The 15399-nt window shown below is 39.1% G+C and overlaps 1 long non-coding RNA gene across 1 annotated transcript in view; it reads left to right on the forward strand.

The window, feature by feature from the left end:
- Positions 1 to 5785: 5785 nt before the first annotated feature.
- Positions 5786 to 15399, forward strand: part of LOC142829663 (uncharacterized) — an 84079-nt gene continuing 74465 nt past the window's right edge. Inside the window, exon 1 of the long non-coding RNA XR_012904342.1 lies at positions 5786 to 5916. This is a non-coding gene — a long non-coding RNA (uncharacterized LOC142829663). The remainder of the gene's footprint in view (positions 5917 to 15399) is intronic.

Raw genomic sequence — 15399 nt, forward strand, 5'->3', positions numbered from 1 at the left:
ATTGATTCGGAGATTTTTGCTGCCAACTTGCTATTTCTAAATTAATTGTCTAAACTGTAGTACTCATGACATGAAACTTATCACTGTCTTTATGTAGCAAAACATTTTTTAAAAAAGATTACAGAAAATTAATTAATAAGTGATTGCATTCATGAACTGATAGCAAAGACTCTGTTGACACTGCTTTATAAAGGAGGAAAATATATTGGTATGGGGGTAGGATTTTGATTTTTATCTAAAATTACTATAAGGAAAGGATTTTAAAAATATTTATCTAATATTAATCTTATCGTGGTTCAAGGAAGATATGAAGCTAACTTTAAATTGTATCTACATAAGCTAGTATGATTTGTTTACTAACAAAACAATTACACTAAGCTCAGTTTCAGATACAGTGATAATATGATCAGGTATTTGATGCAGGGATCTCTTTATGTCACCTTGTATAATGAATTGCATTTTTACAAAGTACAGATCTATTGCATGGCCCACCACAAATGGGGGCTGCTCTGGCCAGGCTGCAGTACCCCCAACCTGCAGCAGGCTCTGCAGGGCTGAAGCAGTTCCCTGTCAGTATCAGTTGAGGGACTACAACAGTCCCCACCCATTAACCATAGCCAGTAGTAGTCTGTCTTTGAGAGGATTGGCTGTCACGTTGGGCCCAGTCCGTCACACTGGCATGCCTCTCAAGGTCTGTGAGAGGAATCATCATCTAGGATAGGTTGTAGATCCTGGGTGATGTGTTGGAGAGGCTTTAGCTGGGGGCTATAGGTAATGGCCAGTGCCGTTCTATTGCTTTCTTTATTGGATTTGCCCTGTAATAGGTGACTTCTGTGTACGTTCCTGGTTCTGTCAGTCTGTGTCTTCACTTCCCCAGCTGGGTATTGTAGTTTTAACAATGCTTGGTATAGATCCGCTAGGTGTTTGTCTGTCTGAGGGAATGGCAAAGTCACAAAACATCAGCAACCAGCTTGGTGCTTAGTTTGTAATGAACATGCTCAGCAACACTGCAGAAGCCGTTGTCCTCAGTCTGCCTCTCATGCTTTCACTCTCCCAGCTTCCCATAAATAGCATGCACAGGTCACCCCCTTCTCTCCCCTCCTACACACACACCAAAATCTGAAATGGTGCCCCTGTTCAAATTAAGAGAATAAATTACTGCAAAATAAAGTTTTCATCTTCTTTGTGGACCAGCAGTAACAGGGTATAAGATACTTTGCATGTGAGTTTCATGGATACTGCCCGTAGCAGAGTAGTGGTGAGATTCAGGAACATTGTCTTCTCTTCCATCCACTGAAGGGGAACATGCTTCAATGGACATTCCTGCCCATGTTCCTCTCTCTTCCATTGACCATGGCTCTTCATCTCAGGCCATATCTACATTTTTCTGTTTTAGTGCAAAAAGTCAGGGGGTTGTGCAAAAACCCTGCTATAGCGTTTTCTCTGGAAATTCATGCTTTGCACTGGAACTGCTGAGTTTCAGCACTGGTCTGTGCTTCTTCCCACAGCTCCCATTGGCCAGGAATGGTGATCCGTGACCAAGAGGAGCTGCACATAGTTGTACCTGCAAATACACACGTTGAGCAGGGGATACCTGGCAATGGCTAGGCAAAGGAGCCAGGAAGAGCATGGGCCACGGAAATTAGAGCTGGAACCCAGGAAAGAAGACGTGGGAGCCAGTGAGGTACAGAATATGTGATTTGGCAGGAGGGGTGGAAACCAGGGTGAGGGAGAGAGGCACATTGGATAAGGAGGGAAAGGAAAAGAATGACTGGCAAGATAAAGAGAATGGGAACACAGAGCTGGTGGCTAAGCAGATTGGAAACAGCTATGCAAGAAGACTCTGACAAGAAACTAGAGCAGAGGTTGCAATAAGCCAGAGGTGGCTTGCTAGAGTTAGGAGCATAAAGACTTTGAGTTTAAACTCAAAGTTTAAACAGGCTCCATGACAAAAATACCTCTGTGAGGTTTAGGTATGGGTGAGTCGGTTAATTTTAGGAACTTTAGTTTCCCCATGTGTAAATTGGGAATGGTAAGACATCTTTATGTCAAGGAACCATTATTCCAATATAACACAGCTTCAGTGGTTAAAAAAGAGCAACACACAATTCAAATTTAAATCACCAGATTAACTTCAGGTGGATTTATACATCCATTCCCTTATAAACTAATCTTTCCTTTCTATTAAGTAGGCAAGTTAAAACAGATCTATTTGTCCATTAGTCATCCATTCACTCTTTTATAGATATTATTGCTATAAAGAAGAGTATTGTATGGAAATCAGCAGCAGAATAGAACTTCTTAACATCAACATTTTTAGCCCTTTTCATTGTTACACTAATATGATAAACAACATAGGATTCATTTTATTTCAATTTACTATTCTCCATCTTTTGGTTTTTTAAAACATTATTACTATTGTGAATGGTTCCCTCACACTTTTTAGTTTGGGCCACAGTGAGTATCTTTGTTTCTTTTGCTGACTTTGGGAAAGCATCAATCTGTGCTAATATTATTTTTTGTCTATAGAAGAGTTAAAGCAAAAATGATTGACAGTGATGAGTCTGCTTTTGCCTTGATTCTAACAAATAAGTATGAGTTGTGATGTTAGACTAGTCTAATATTGTTCCCATATATTCCTTGTCATTTCAGATTTGTTTCTTTTCAACAGATGAGTTTTGTAGCAGATTTTTTTCTTTTTCTCGTATATGATGAGTGTCTCATCCCGTATATAATAGATGAGAAATACATCAAAAGTGGCATGCCTAGTGTTCTTCAGTTTCAGTATTTATTGCTTGCTGTAGCATTGTATTTTAGAATCTGCTTTCATGCAAAATTGTTTCCCTTTATTGTTTCAAAGATAACCTTCAAATTAAAAACTGACTGTAACCAATGCTGTGTTGTCTTTTGAAGTTTGCAGAGCCCAAAACATGAGCTCTCAGAAGCGTGAACTTGCCTGATTCCTTTCATTTAGCACACTGGATATAGTGATTTCATGATCACACAATTTGTCATTTTTCAGTGATGCCATAGGATTAAAAAATTTGGCCGCAGAATCCCCCACTGTGCAGAAGCCAGTTGCATCATATTTTCTCTTTCTTTCTTCCTTGCTAAGCCCTCTCCTGCAGCAGCCTCTTGTTCTCCAGCTGTCCCTAGAAGGGACATAATTAATTGAATTATGTCAGCTGATGGAAAACTTTCCAATCGATCAATTTTTCCACCTGAAAATTCTGATTTGATGGAACTGAAATGTTCCATTGGAACACACAGAAATTTTCATTGGAAATCAGCTAGACAGGCAGATGGCTGGCCCACTGGCTGGTGGGGTGCCCAGCTCCACAGGCTGCCTGGCTCTCTAGATACCCAGCAGCTCAGCCAAAAAAGACTTTCATTCTGAATGGGAATGAAACATCCTAAATGCAACATTTCCCACTGGATGGGAATTTTGTTTCCCGCACAGTTCTCTGTCTCACATCTTTTCACTAAACCAGGCAGCAGGGGTGTAGGGAGCCAGAGCTGGAGTCTAGCCTGCAGCCAGGGAACCAGGGGAAATTAGAAGCATAAGCTGGTGTTCAGTTCTGTGGAGAACAGCATAACAGACAAAGGAAATGAGTCATAAAGTTGGCACACAAGCATCCTTACTTGGCACACAGCACTGGTGGGAAGGGTTAGAGGTTATGAGATGGACTTCCAGGACAATGCCATGTCAACTGAGGCCAATAGGGAAGAGCATTGAGAACAAACATAAATAGAGGAAGGCTCATCACTGAAAATAATCACTGTTGTAAATCATTATTATTGATTATGCATTTGTGTAGTAGTGGGTTTGTTCACAGAGATTTAATAAATATTGCTAAGGAATTTAGGGATTCCTACCGTAGACTGCAAGGGTCTTTCACAAATATTTTGGTTTCATTGTGTTGTGGAGTACATGGACTCCTGTGATGTAATATTTAGAGTCTCATTTGCCATCTATCCATGAATTTTCAAATCCTTTTTCTCTGAAAATCAAAAAGCATGTGAAAAACTATGCAGAAAATTAAATTAGTAAATGCATACATAAAGTGTTGATAATGTTCTATTTTGAGTATTATTTAAGCACAAGCCAGTCCCACCTCAAGCTGGGCAGAATGCCAGATATGCCTTCAAATGTGAACCATTCCAGAATTATAATACAGAACAATCTAAATCTAACAACTGCATTTATTAAAAAAAAAACACAACAGATTGTTCATGCAGTTCTTGATAGCTGCCTAAATTGTCAGGAAAATATATGAATAATACATGTATAAATGTACTTGAACCAAAAGAAGTTTAAACAGTCAAATAAAAAAGATAGTTGAACTCTAACACCTAGGAGCTGATTAAAAAGCCGACTGAATTCAGTGAGTGTCTTTTCCAGTAACTTCATTGAGCTTTGGATGAGTCCCTTAGTACATCAAAATGAATTATGAGAAGCACTATGACACAGAGCTCTGCACACAGAATATCTCCCTTACAGAAGAGATGTAAAGCTATATTTAAATGTGTTAAATTCACAAGTTTTTGTGAATTTAGAGTATATTTTCAGTTCAGGTTTAAAAGTCTATGGATGCTAATCCTTTATTTTATTCCTAAATCATTAAAATTGTAAAGTATGCACGTTATGCCATATGCCTACAGAGCATTTTATTTAGAAAACTGAAGTAAAAATTTTAGCAAAGAATGTTATAAAATCTTACTAACCTTGCTATATTTTACTGACTTCATTTGTATTCTAGGATGGCCTTTTTGGACTATTTGTATTCTTACTGTTGTCTACCTAGATCTGTTATTGCTCTTAAGTTTTAATTCTCCCAAGGCCTCCCACAAAATTCCTCTTTCACTTCACCCTGCTTTATACACTTGCTTCTGAAATGGACATTCACAATGAATATCTGAAGAAAGCATGTGCCTTTTGGGACAAAATAAATGAAACAGCTTTTGGAACTATAACATTGAATTCAGAGAAAAATGTCTCTCATCCTGAAATTCTTTAGCATGTTTCATCTGAGACTTATTTTCCTAGTGCTTGTTATCACAAAACCTTGTACTCTCAAGGAAAAATGTTCTCATTTATATTTATTTATTCATTATACATTTGATCCCTCCTTCTGTTGTTACTTTGTTAATATGGAAAGTGGGGGAATTTAATTACTATTCTAATCAAAATAACTTGTTAGGAAATATTACTGACTGTACCAAATTCTTCTAAATTATGTAATTGTATCTGTAGTATCAGGAGAGAACATAGTTTACTATGCACAAGAGACCACTTGCTTCATTTTTCTAAGATGCAGGTACCAACCCTAAGTTGTCTAATATATTAATCTTGTCCATATTTTAGGATACTGTCTAATATAAACGAGCAAGACACCATCTATTAGAACAGAGATGGATAGGATCTTCACAAGAACCATGATAAGCTATCCAAGGCTATGTCTAGACTGCAAGCCTCTTTCAAAAGAGGCTTTTTTGAAAGATACTTTTGAAAAAGCCTCTTTTGAAAAAGAGCATTGTGACAGGGTGCCTTCCCTGCACTGGCCCTTTAAGACAAGGATTCAGGCCCTGAGCCGGGGCTGGGAACAGAGAGGCCAGCTGAAGCTGTTAGGGCTAGTGAGAGCCCAGCTGGCAGCTATGTAGTGCAGTATAGTTGGCTTGGAGAAGCCAGCTGAAGCCGTTAGGGCGAGTGAGGGCCCACCCAGCAGCTATATAGAGAAGCACAGTCCTCTTAAGAGAGGGTAGTGAAGGGCTGATTGCAGAGGAAGCAGGCGTGCCTAGGAGGGAGACCAGCTGGGGATAGCCAGCCAGGGCTGGAAGAGAGCCAGCCAAGATTCCCCCTGGCTAGGGGCTGGAGGCAATGCCCTGGGTTCAGAGGCAGATTACAATGCAGCCTAGGTAAGCGGGGCAGTAGAGATAACCCCAATGCCAATGATGAGCAACCTGTACAGACTGTAACTTGCCCTGGAAGGGCTAGATGAGGACAGTCAGGGGCCACTGAGGAATGGTGGGGGACCTGCACCCTGACAAGCATCTAGACTACAGCCAGCAAGTTGCTTTCTCAAAAGAGAGCACCCAGGCAGTCTGGATGCTCTTTCAAAAAAAGCACAGTTTGCATTACATAGTGCCTCTTTTTTTTTATTATTTTATTTACTTATTTATTTTAAAGAGCACTTTTGGAAAAATGCTTGTAAAATGAGGCTTTCTGTGGTGTAAAAACTGCTGTGTTCTTTCGGTTTACTTTTGAAAGAATGTGGCAACAGTCTAGATGCAGGGGAAGTGTGGTTTTTGTTTTTTGTTTTTTTAAGTCCACTTTTTTTTCAAAAAAAACCCTGTAGTCTAGACACGTCCAAGAGAGATGGTAACAGAAAGCCAGATACGGTCATGGCAGAGAAATACATGTATGTTTACTTCTGCTGCTCGGTCCTCCTTTCCTGGACTTATTTACAGAAGTAACATTAGTAGGAACAATGACCATTTATATTTGGAAGCAGAAAGAATTCTTGAGGAAAACCTCTTTTTCATATAAATATATTTCAGTGAAATGTTTCCCCCATTCTAGTTATAAGTATGTACATAGGGAACAGATATTTAATAATTAGCTTTTCAGTTTGCCAGAGAAATATGTGACATGAACCAGTGGCTGGAAGTTAAAGCTAGACAATGCTGAGCAAAAATAAAGAGTACATTTTTAAACAGTAGAATAATTATGAATCCATCAAAGCCATTGAAACAACATGCTCCCAGAGAAGTCAAACACAAGGTTCACCACAAGGCAACTGGGTGAGGGCAATAATTTTGATTAGGGACTTTTCTATTATACTAGTGGAGGGGGGGTGGGGTCTGGAGCTACGTCTAGACTACGAGGTTCTTCTGACAAAACTATAGGAAAAGGGTATGCGAATTGTGGAGTGTAATTTACATACCTTTTTCTGATCTAACTCCATAGTCTAGACAGAACCTGGGATGGAAGTTGAGTATAGGAGGGAACTTAAGGGGAGGAGATTGGGGCACAGGAGTGTGTGTGCTGGCTGGGACAGGGCAGCCCAGTGTATTATGGTGGGCTGGACTATCCCGGTCCCCTCTCATGGCAGAAGTTGGGGCCAGTTGAGAAGTGCCTCTCCATGGTAGCTGCAACTCCAGTGGACAGTCAGGGAGGGATGGCTGGAGGACAGACAAACTCTGAAATATATAGTAGATAGCTGTCCCTTTCTCCATTCCTACCCTCAATGGGTAGCTGTCCCCTTTATGTATCTATGCAGGGGAAATAAGCAGCCCCTAATTTCAGATGAGATCCTGTCCCACTTTTCCCTTCTGGACCCTTTTGACCTCTCTCCCTAAACCCGTGGTCCCTTGAGCCCATCTACCCCTGCTGATACCCCACAGGTTTTTCCTGATGCCTCTGTATCCTCCTGAAGTCACAGTTTCTTCTGGGAGGAGAAGCAAAATTTGCAGATTGCTCTCCAATTTCACTTCTGGTCAATCTCTCAATAGCTAGATAAGATATACGCAGACAGGACAAGTCTATTTTTCTCACTGAAACACGTGAAGGCAAAGACTGTGTTATATTCTATAGTATTCAAGTATTTCTTTAATTACAGGCAGTACAGGTAGCGACTCCTATAGTTACATTTCTCCATATGCAACACTTCCAGTTCAATGATCCTGTATTCAGAGGCCTATAAAGTTTGCTAGACTAACCATTCAGGCTGAAATCTTTGAGGCCAGGTGTCTGCCTCAGGCTGAGGTTTCTTTTTTTATTTTGTTTTTGTTTTTGGAGAATATCACCTTTCAGTCAGACAAATTTTAAACCAGTAGTATGCTTTGAAAATGCATACCCTTTGGCTGTGTAACAGAAGTGTAAAAGGATTAATACTGCACATTTCAGTGTTTTTTTTCCTAAAGAAAAAATGTATGCAGCAGTAGAAGAAAACACTATAAAATGCTAATTTAATCCATGCAGAATAGCCACATTTAAATGTATTTTTGAGGATTCATGTACTGTAATAATAAATCACTACTTTATACTTTTAGTTGAAAATAATTTGAACCTCACTTAATAGGAATTTTGACTAACTTAACCAGAAACAGATTCTGTTCCTCAAGAGTATTTTTAAATGAATGTGTAGCAGATGTATGTGTGAAAATCCTGAAATATAGATATTTGAACAAATCCCTTAAAATAAGCATATATATAAAATGATTCGGGCAAGGAGGCAAAATTATAATCATTTGGTATTTTGCTACCATGTGTTTTCCAGTTAATCATTTAAAATAACATATTGCTAGTCACAACGGGGTGTAAGAAGGTTAGAGTGTCATGTTTAACTGTGAAATGTATTGCTTATGATGAATTAGATTAGAAAATTTGTTTCATTTTAAACCTTTAGCCAAAATAATTTAGCAGACCTTTTCAATTCAATTTCTCTCTGTAAACCCAGGACAAGAAGCTGAAACATCCCAGTTTTATTAATCAGTCCTCATATGGAAGCTGCAACCAAATTGTGAATAGAGTAGATATGCTTTAGCTCCATAGATTTTATATTATAAAATGGATTAGATTGTTTCTATAATTATCTCTGAATTCTAATTACCTATGTATACCCAGAGTAACTCCATTGATTTAACATTTTCTATAAATCTTATATGCACAATGTGTCTTTCAAATGCATTTTTACTTTTTTTAAAGACACTGTGATTTTTTGCTTCTCAGAATTTCTGTATACCTACCATTGCTTGATACTGCTGGCTGACTACTAAAAAGAAAAATAGCTTTCCCATCCTTTTTTCAATTAGGTTATAACTTACTTTTTTATTTATATAAAAAAGAGTCATAAGGGGCTTAATCCTCCACCTTTAACATGAATGGGAGCCAAATCAAACCATTGAGGAGTATTTTGTCATGCTCCCTGTGGTCAGTGTGCTGCTGCAAGCCTTTGGGAGCCATTATAAATTATTTGACTTGAGAATAATTGCTATTATTTCTTGCCTGCTTCCTCCACCTGTACATCCCCTCCCTCATCCTCATGCAGAACAAATGAATTAAGAAACCAGTGATAAACTGTGAAACAATAATGCACAGGAGATCATAACAATTTAGGAAAAAAAAGTAATTTGTATGCATCAGAGACATCAGGCAACATTGCTTTAGATGCACAGTTATAAATCCTAATGGGAGAGAATTAAAATAAGTGGTTTTTTTTAGAATGATGAAGTTAGATATGAAGGACATTTTGTAGCTGAAGGTACCACAAAAGCAAAACATGAGACTAAGCACTTATGATATTTTTTGCAAGAATACTCATAACTTATGCAAAAAAAGGCAGAGTTCTTTTTGTGTCTTTTCTTTTTGGATCATCAGGGAAAACATTGGGCTAAGGGTTCAATAGGAAGGCAGTATGAATTATGGTACTATGTTGTTTGGTGGGGCAGTATGCTAAAGCACTCATATTTTCCCGTTTTTTTAATATGCTGACCTTTCTCTGTGTATAACTACAGAGGGTTAAACCTCTCTAGTCCTGGACTCTCCAATTCGGCAATATCCATGATCTGGCATTGTCAAGGACCCTGTGGGTGCTCCAGAGTTGATACACTCACAGGAAAAAACAAGCATAGCAGGACCACAGATGTTGCTGGAGGAGTGGCTGTGAGTAGATCTCCAGGGCTGGGGGATGGGGCCTGGCAGCATGGGTCAGGGCTTAGCGGTTGGGACTGGGAGTGGAGTGGAGCCTAGGGGCTGGGAGTGGAACTGAGTCTGGCATCAGAAGGGCCATTATTAACCTTGTCTGGTCTGGCAAACTCCCTGGTGCAGGACTGGGCAGGTCCTGAGGGTGCCAGACCAGAGAGGTCCATAGTTCAGTTCTACCATAGTTCACTTCTACCAATACGTGTAGTGGGATGCAGAAGTGTCCTCTCTGTTAGGACCCTGCCTAAGAATTGATGTCTTGTGGCAGTTGGTACACACTGAATTTAATTAAGCTACATTAATTTGTCCTAGTTGACAATCTATTCCACTGTAGAGAGTCCAAAATTCCCTGCAGCCGGTGGGTTTGGTATTTATTGGTAAGTCCAATGTTCAGAACAGAAAATGTGAATCAAAGGAAGGAGCTAAGCTGTTCTGCAACAGCTGAACGTTTGGCCTACATAGTGAAGATTCTGCTCAGGGTAGTTGCTTATAATCGCCAACTTCTCATCGGTGCTAAATTCATTTTCTGAAGAGCATTTAGAAGAAAGCTCTTTTGAATAAGAAAAAGCATACTTCTGTAAACCGTTTGACTGTCAGGAAAAGAAAGTGTGTGTGTGAGTGTGAGTGTGAGAAAAAATATGAGCTTGGGTTAATAGAAAAGCCAAACAATCAGAAAATCCCTTCACTGTCTGAGATATCTTGACAAGTCAATTTAATACTCTCCTCTCCAGTAAAGAAAGAAGATCAAAATATATAACATTGCATAAAGAGGGGTCCAAAGCTCTATTTTAATAGAGATCTAGAAACTCAGATTACAAAACATTCAGTTCATAAAAACCCAACAAATTAGCTGCTAATGTGACTGAGTTTGACATAAACTCCTAGTTTAGACCAGGTCTTAGAGTGATAGGAATAATGTGGTAAAGAAGATATAGATAAAGTGTGGCATTTGTGTACTGCTCAAGCCAGTAATGGAAGTCTAACACAAATATTTAGCATATATGTGAATTTTGTGCTGAATGAGGCAAAATACTGATCTAAATAACCTGCCATATGTAAATTAGTCATTCAAGAGTTTGATCATACACCCACAGAAGTTGAAGTGTTTCTAGAGTAAACTCAGTGAGTGCAAGCTCAAATCTTTAAGCGGTGTAATAACAGTTTTCTCCATATTTCACCATGCATTTTCCTATTAGTTGCTATTCAACTTACTTACCCACTTATTGTAAATTACTCCAGCTGATGTATTTCATATTATACTAGAAGATTTATCCCATGTTGCTCAAGGTCCTTAACTCAATTGATTTTTATTTTTATTTATTTAAATCATTGCTCTGGGGTGGGGCTGGGATGAGGGCTTTCCTGGAGAGAGGGGGGCTAGGTGAGAAGCACCCCTCCATAGCTGCTGTAGCTCCAGCGGGAACAGCCAATGGAGGGTGCATGTCCCTTGGCTGGGGCAGGACCAGGTTCGTCTGTCCCCTAAGCTCAGCAGCCAGATTGAACAATGCAGCAAACTGTGCACTTCCCCTTTTTCCTTGATAAACAGGAACAGCCAGTAATGTTCCCTCCTTAAGGGTGCCTGTGGTATGCGAGGCTCAGGGTTCTGGTGGTTCTGGTTCAAGTTGAGGTACATACCCAGCTAGCTCCTTTCATCTGCCTGGTCTCTCTTCTGTATGGTTTTATGAGAAACAATCCCATTTCAGGCACAGCCCTTTATCCAAGCACAACCTTTACCTTGCTTTAAGCTCTGGGAAGAGGAATCTGTATACAGGCAGTCCCTGGGTTACGTACAAGATAGGGACTGTAGGTTTGTTCTTAAGTTGAATTTGTATGTAAGTCGGAACTGGTACATATTGTAGAGGAAACTCTAGCCAAACATTTCTCCAGAGCTCAGTTTTATTCTCCCACACCTCACTACCCTCAGTCCTTTATTCTCAAGCTGAGGTGTCTGCTGAGAAAAGCCGCTCCACGTCTCCCTGGTCTGCTGGGGGGGGGGGGGGGGGGAGGGAGCGCTAGCTTCGCGTCTCCCTGGTCTGCTGGGGGGAAGCAGCTAGTGCGGGGTTGCCTCACCCTGTTTGTAAGTAGGGATCCGATGTAATCGGATCCATGTAACCCGGGGACTGCCTATACTGAATTTGGCAAATCTAGGAGGAATTCTTGAACAAACATATAGACAGATAGGCAAACTCTCTCAAATATATAGTGGATATGTAGATATATTTGGACGTAGTTGTAGCTGTGCTATTCTTTAAAAGCAGAGACGAAAAATCTTCAAACTTCAGTTTTAAAAGAAATATTGTTAGGATTATATTTTAGATAAATGTCATCTCCCAAATAATGTAAATCTGGTCTACTTTATATCTTTCAAATTAAAGAACTTCCTGGCTATATTTTATTACTTTCCTACTGTTGGGATTTTGTGGTTCCCAGAGAGTCAGGTGCTGGGCAGAATCAAGGGTCTTCAATTCAAATTCAATACTTTATTCAGTGTGCACAAAGGGAGAGCCCCTGGTACTAAAATCAGCCAGAGCCCCTGGAGCAAAGAGCCCCTCCCCTTGCTGTTTTATGGCACATGGTTACAGGTTACATAACACAAACTTCTAAACCAATCAGATTCAACCTTTCCATATATGGCTTTGTTTGTCACATGCTTGTACTTCTCCACTCCACATGTTGAGTTCACCCCCCTCCCCTTGGCCTTCTCTAGGCTGTTACTAGGGTGGTGAGCCACAGCATGCTTCTTTATGCATACCTACTTTCCAAACCACATTTTGTTTAAAATGAACACATGCATACCCTTCACTATTTAATATAATAACTTCTTATAGTGTTTTAAAAATGTTTTTATTTTGGCTCAAAGTTTTGAGCCAGCTAATAAATATCTACCTATCTGCCATAAAAATAATATAGGTTAGGACTAGTAATGTATATTATTGAATGTGAACATGATATTTTTCTTTTATAGCAATAAATTGGTTCTCCCTGTTATTTAGATAAGATTAAGGACATAGAAATGTCTGGACTGGTATATTTCAAAAGAATAAAATCTGCATTTACATATTAACATCTTTATTTTATATATATATATATTTACACTTGATAGAGGACAAATCAACACATTTGTTACCTAAAAAAATCTGTTTGCTTATCTGCAGATGTCCGCATTTTCTCATAATTAGGAAGCTCTTACTGCTCTATCAAAGCAAGCAAGCCTGAAAGGGAAGCACCTGCTACAATTTTAACCCCCTCCCCACAAAAAAAGAGGTTCATCCAATTAGACTCTATTCTAAAATAAGATTTATTAATAGAGGGAAAGGCTTGTGAAAAACTGTTCTTAAGGCTTTTAATTTATGCATTTTTCAATCATCTGATCTTTGTCTGCAGTGTTATAAATAAATATAACCACTTGCAAAAGGCCATTATTTTAGAACTGCCAATAAAGCTGTAAATCATAGTGTGTAAACCCCTGCATCAATCGTTCTTTGGAACTAACCAGGATACATTCAGCAATAGCATGCATCAGCTAGCTAGAAGTCTTTATTTTGTCATCCTGCAGCTGTACTATACTCCTGGTGTGATGGATAAAAATTTATATCCATATTTCTCTTATCAAAGCCATTGTGGTGCATGTTTTCAGACAACACCTTATGTAAGAAGTTAGGAGGCATATGAAAGTCAGAAGATTTGCATTTGAGAGGTGGGACTGCAAACCATACATCAGAAATTATAGGAGAAAAAGAAATACAGTTGATTTCCTTGTCCAGTTACTTTCAACGTAACTATTTTGATCATGATTTAAATAAATCCTCCCCTCTCTTCTATATCCTTCAAAGGCCACAGATGCGGCAAAACCTGAGTTCTCCTGTGCAAGGAGAGGAAGATTTCAGTTTAGGGATGATATTGGAGCCAGTGACTCCACCAGGAAGTACTTTGGTTTCTCTCTGGCAATTCCTCTGTGGACAATGAGTGGAAGGGTAAGTCGGAGCTTTACACATAGTTAGCAGGCACAAAGTGGCTTGGGTAGATAAGGAATCATGGACTTCTTTGCTCCAATATTGCCAATGAAGTGGAAGGGTTTAGGTTAACGGGGAGGGCGGGGGCGGGGAAGAGAAGAGAAGCGGGGAATCATAACAATCATAGTAGAGATGAAGATGACTCCCAATTAAGCCAACCCCTCTCAGTGCAAAATTCTTTCCTACACGTGTTTTTCTAATGCTGTGCCAAATCTTATATCAATAAATCACAAATAGTAGAACTTCCATTTCACTATTGAAACTATTATAGAATGTAAGACACTGATTCTGTGGGAAGACTTGTGTCTACACAGTCATTTACAGGATCAGGTCCTAATATATTTAATAGGCAGACTTTTTAAATGTATAATCAGTATAAACTTTGCACTTTTAAAAAAGTACTGTTATAACTAGCCCATTTTCAATAATACTACCATCTACAATAATAATACTCTATCCTTGGTGCTTTCAGCCTTCAAATATTAGAAGATGGTCAACCTATCTGCTCTACTTGCCTCTTCTGAATTATAGTTTAGCCAAGACACTCACATTTAGTGACACTTTTAAAGGAAAAAGGTTTAAATCAATTCTTCTAGCCCTTTAATAATTGTATAACACCTCCAGAATTCCGTTTATGCCTTTTTGTTAGAGGTGCCCAGCACTAGACACACACAATCAATCGATGTAATGTCCAAAAAAAAGCCTTAATTAAATCAAAGAAAGAACATTTTCCCTCTATTTAAGAAAAACTGATAGTTTAGAGAGATGAAATTTATCTTTACAAATTTTTCAAGGGTGATTCATTCTTTTTTTATTACTCTTAACTATTAAGTTAAAATTTCCAATTGTTTTTGTTCTGTACAGAAGAATTGATGTGCAACTTTTTAAAGCAGCCTCCGAAAAGAGAAATGAAAATAACAACTTTCCCTGGAGATTAAATTATTTTTTTAATTCAAGAATGTCGTGTAGTTAATTAGGAGAATAGTTTATGTATACAGACGAAGACAAAGAGACAGACTTCATAGTCCATCTCCCATCTTCCCATATGTTCTTCTAGAGAAAGATTTTATCATATTATTTGGGATTAAAATAACCTTATTTTTTTAGCTTTTATCTTTTACTTTCTTGAGTACACAGAATCTCAGTGCCTCACCTCTGGGCACATGTGGGGTCATGTCCTCTCCCCTTGACTATTTGGGTGTGCCAAGGAAGGCAGGTTGGGTGGATTGCGGAGGTAAGTCAGGGGATAAGGATGGTGCTCTCTCCCTGAGCTCTTCCATGAGGAGCTGGTTCAACCCAACACAAAGCTGCAGGATGGAAATATGGGACCAGTTCCATGTGATGGGCCTCATGAATGGAGTGGCACATCCACACATACTCTCACTTTAGTGGGTCATCTAGCATGTCTCCACTGGCAGGGGGTGACACCAAACAAAAGTCAGAAGAGGGGGAATATGTCTCTGTGTCTAGCCTCAATTGCTGACCAATCCCAGAAGGAGCTGCAAATATACTTGTTCACCCCAGATGCTGAAATGCCCGGTTCTGGCTCTGCAAATAACTCAGGCACCCTCTACATGATATCATAGCTTACTTAGGAATAGATAATGTTGTATGAATTCAAAAATCTGAACCAAAATTTTGCCTGTGAGTGAGCAAAGTTAGTTTTCTGCTTCTTTCATCCTC

This window comes from Pelodiscus sinensis, chromosome 5 (assembly GCF_049634645.1).
Source record: "Pelodiscus sinensis isolate JC-2024 chromosome 5, ASM4963464v1, whole genome shotgun sequence".
NCBI classification, from domain to species: domain Eukaryota; kingdom Metazoa; phylum Chordata; order Testudines; family Trionychidae; genus Pelodiscus; species Pelodiscus sinensis.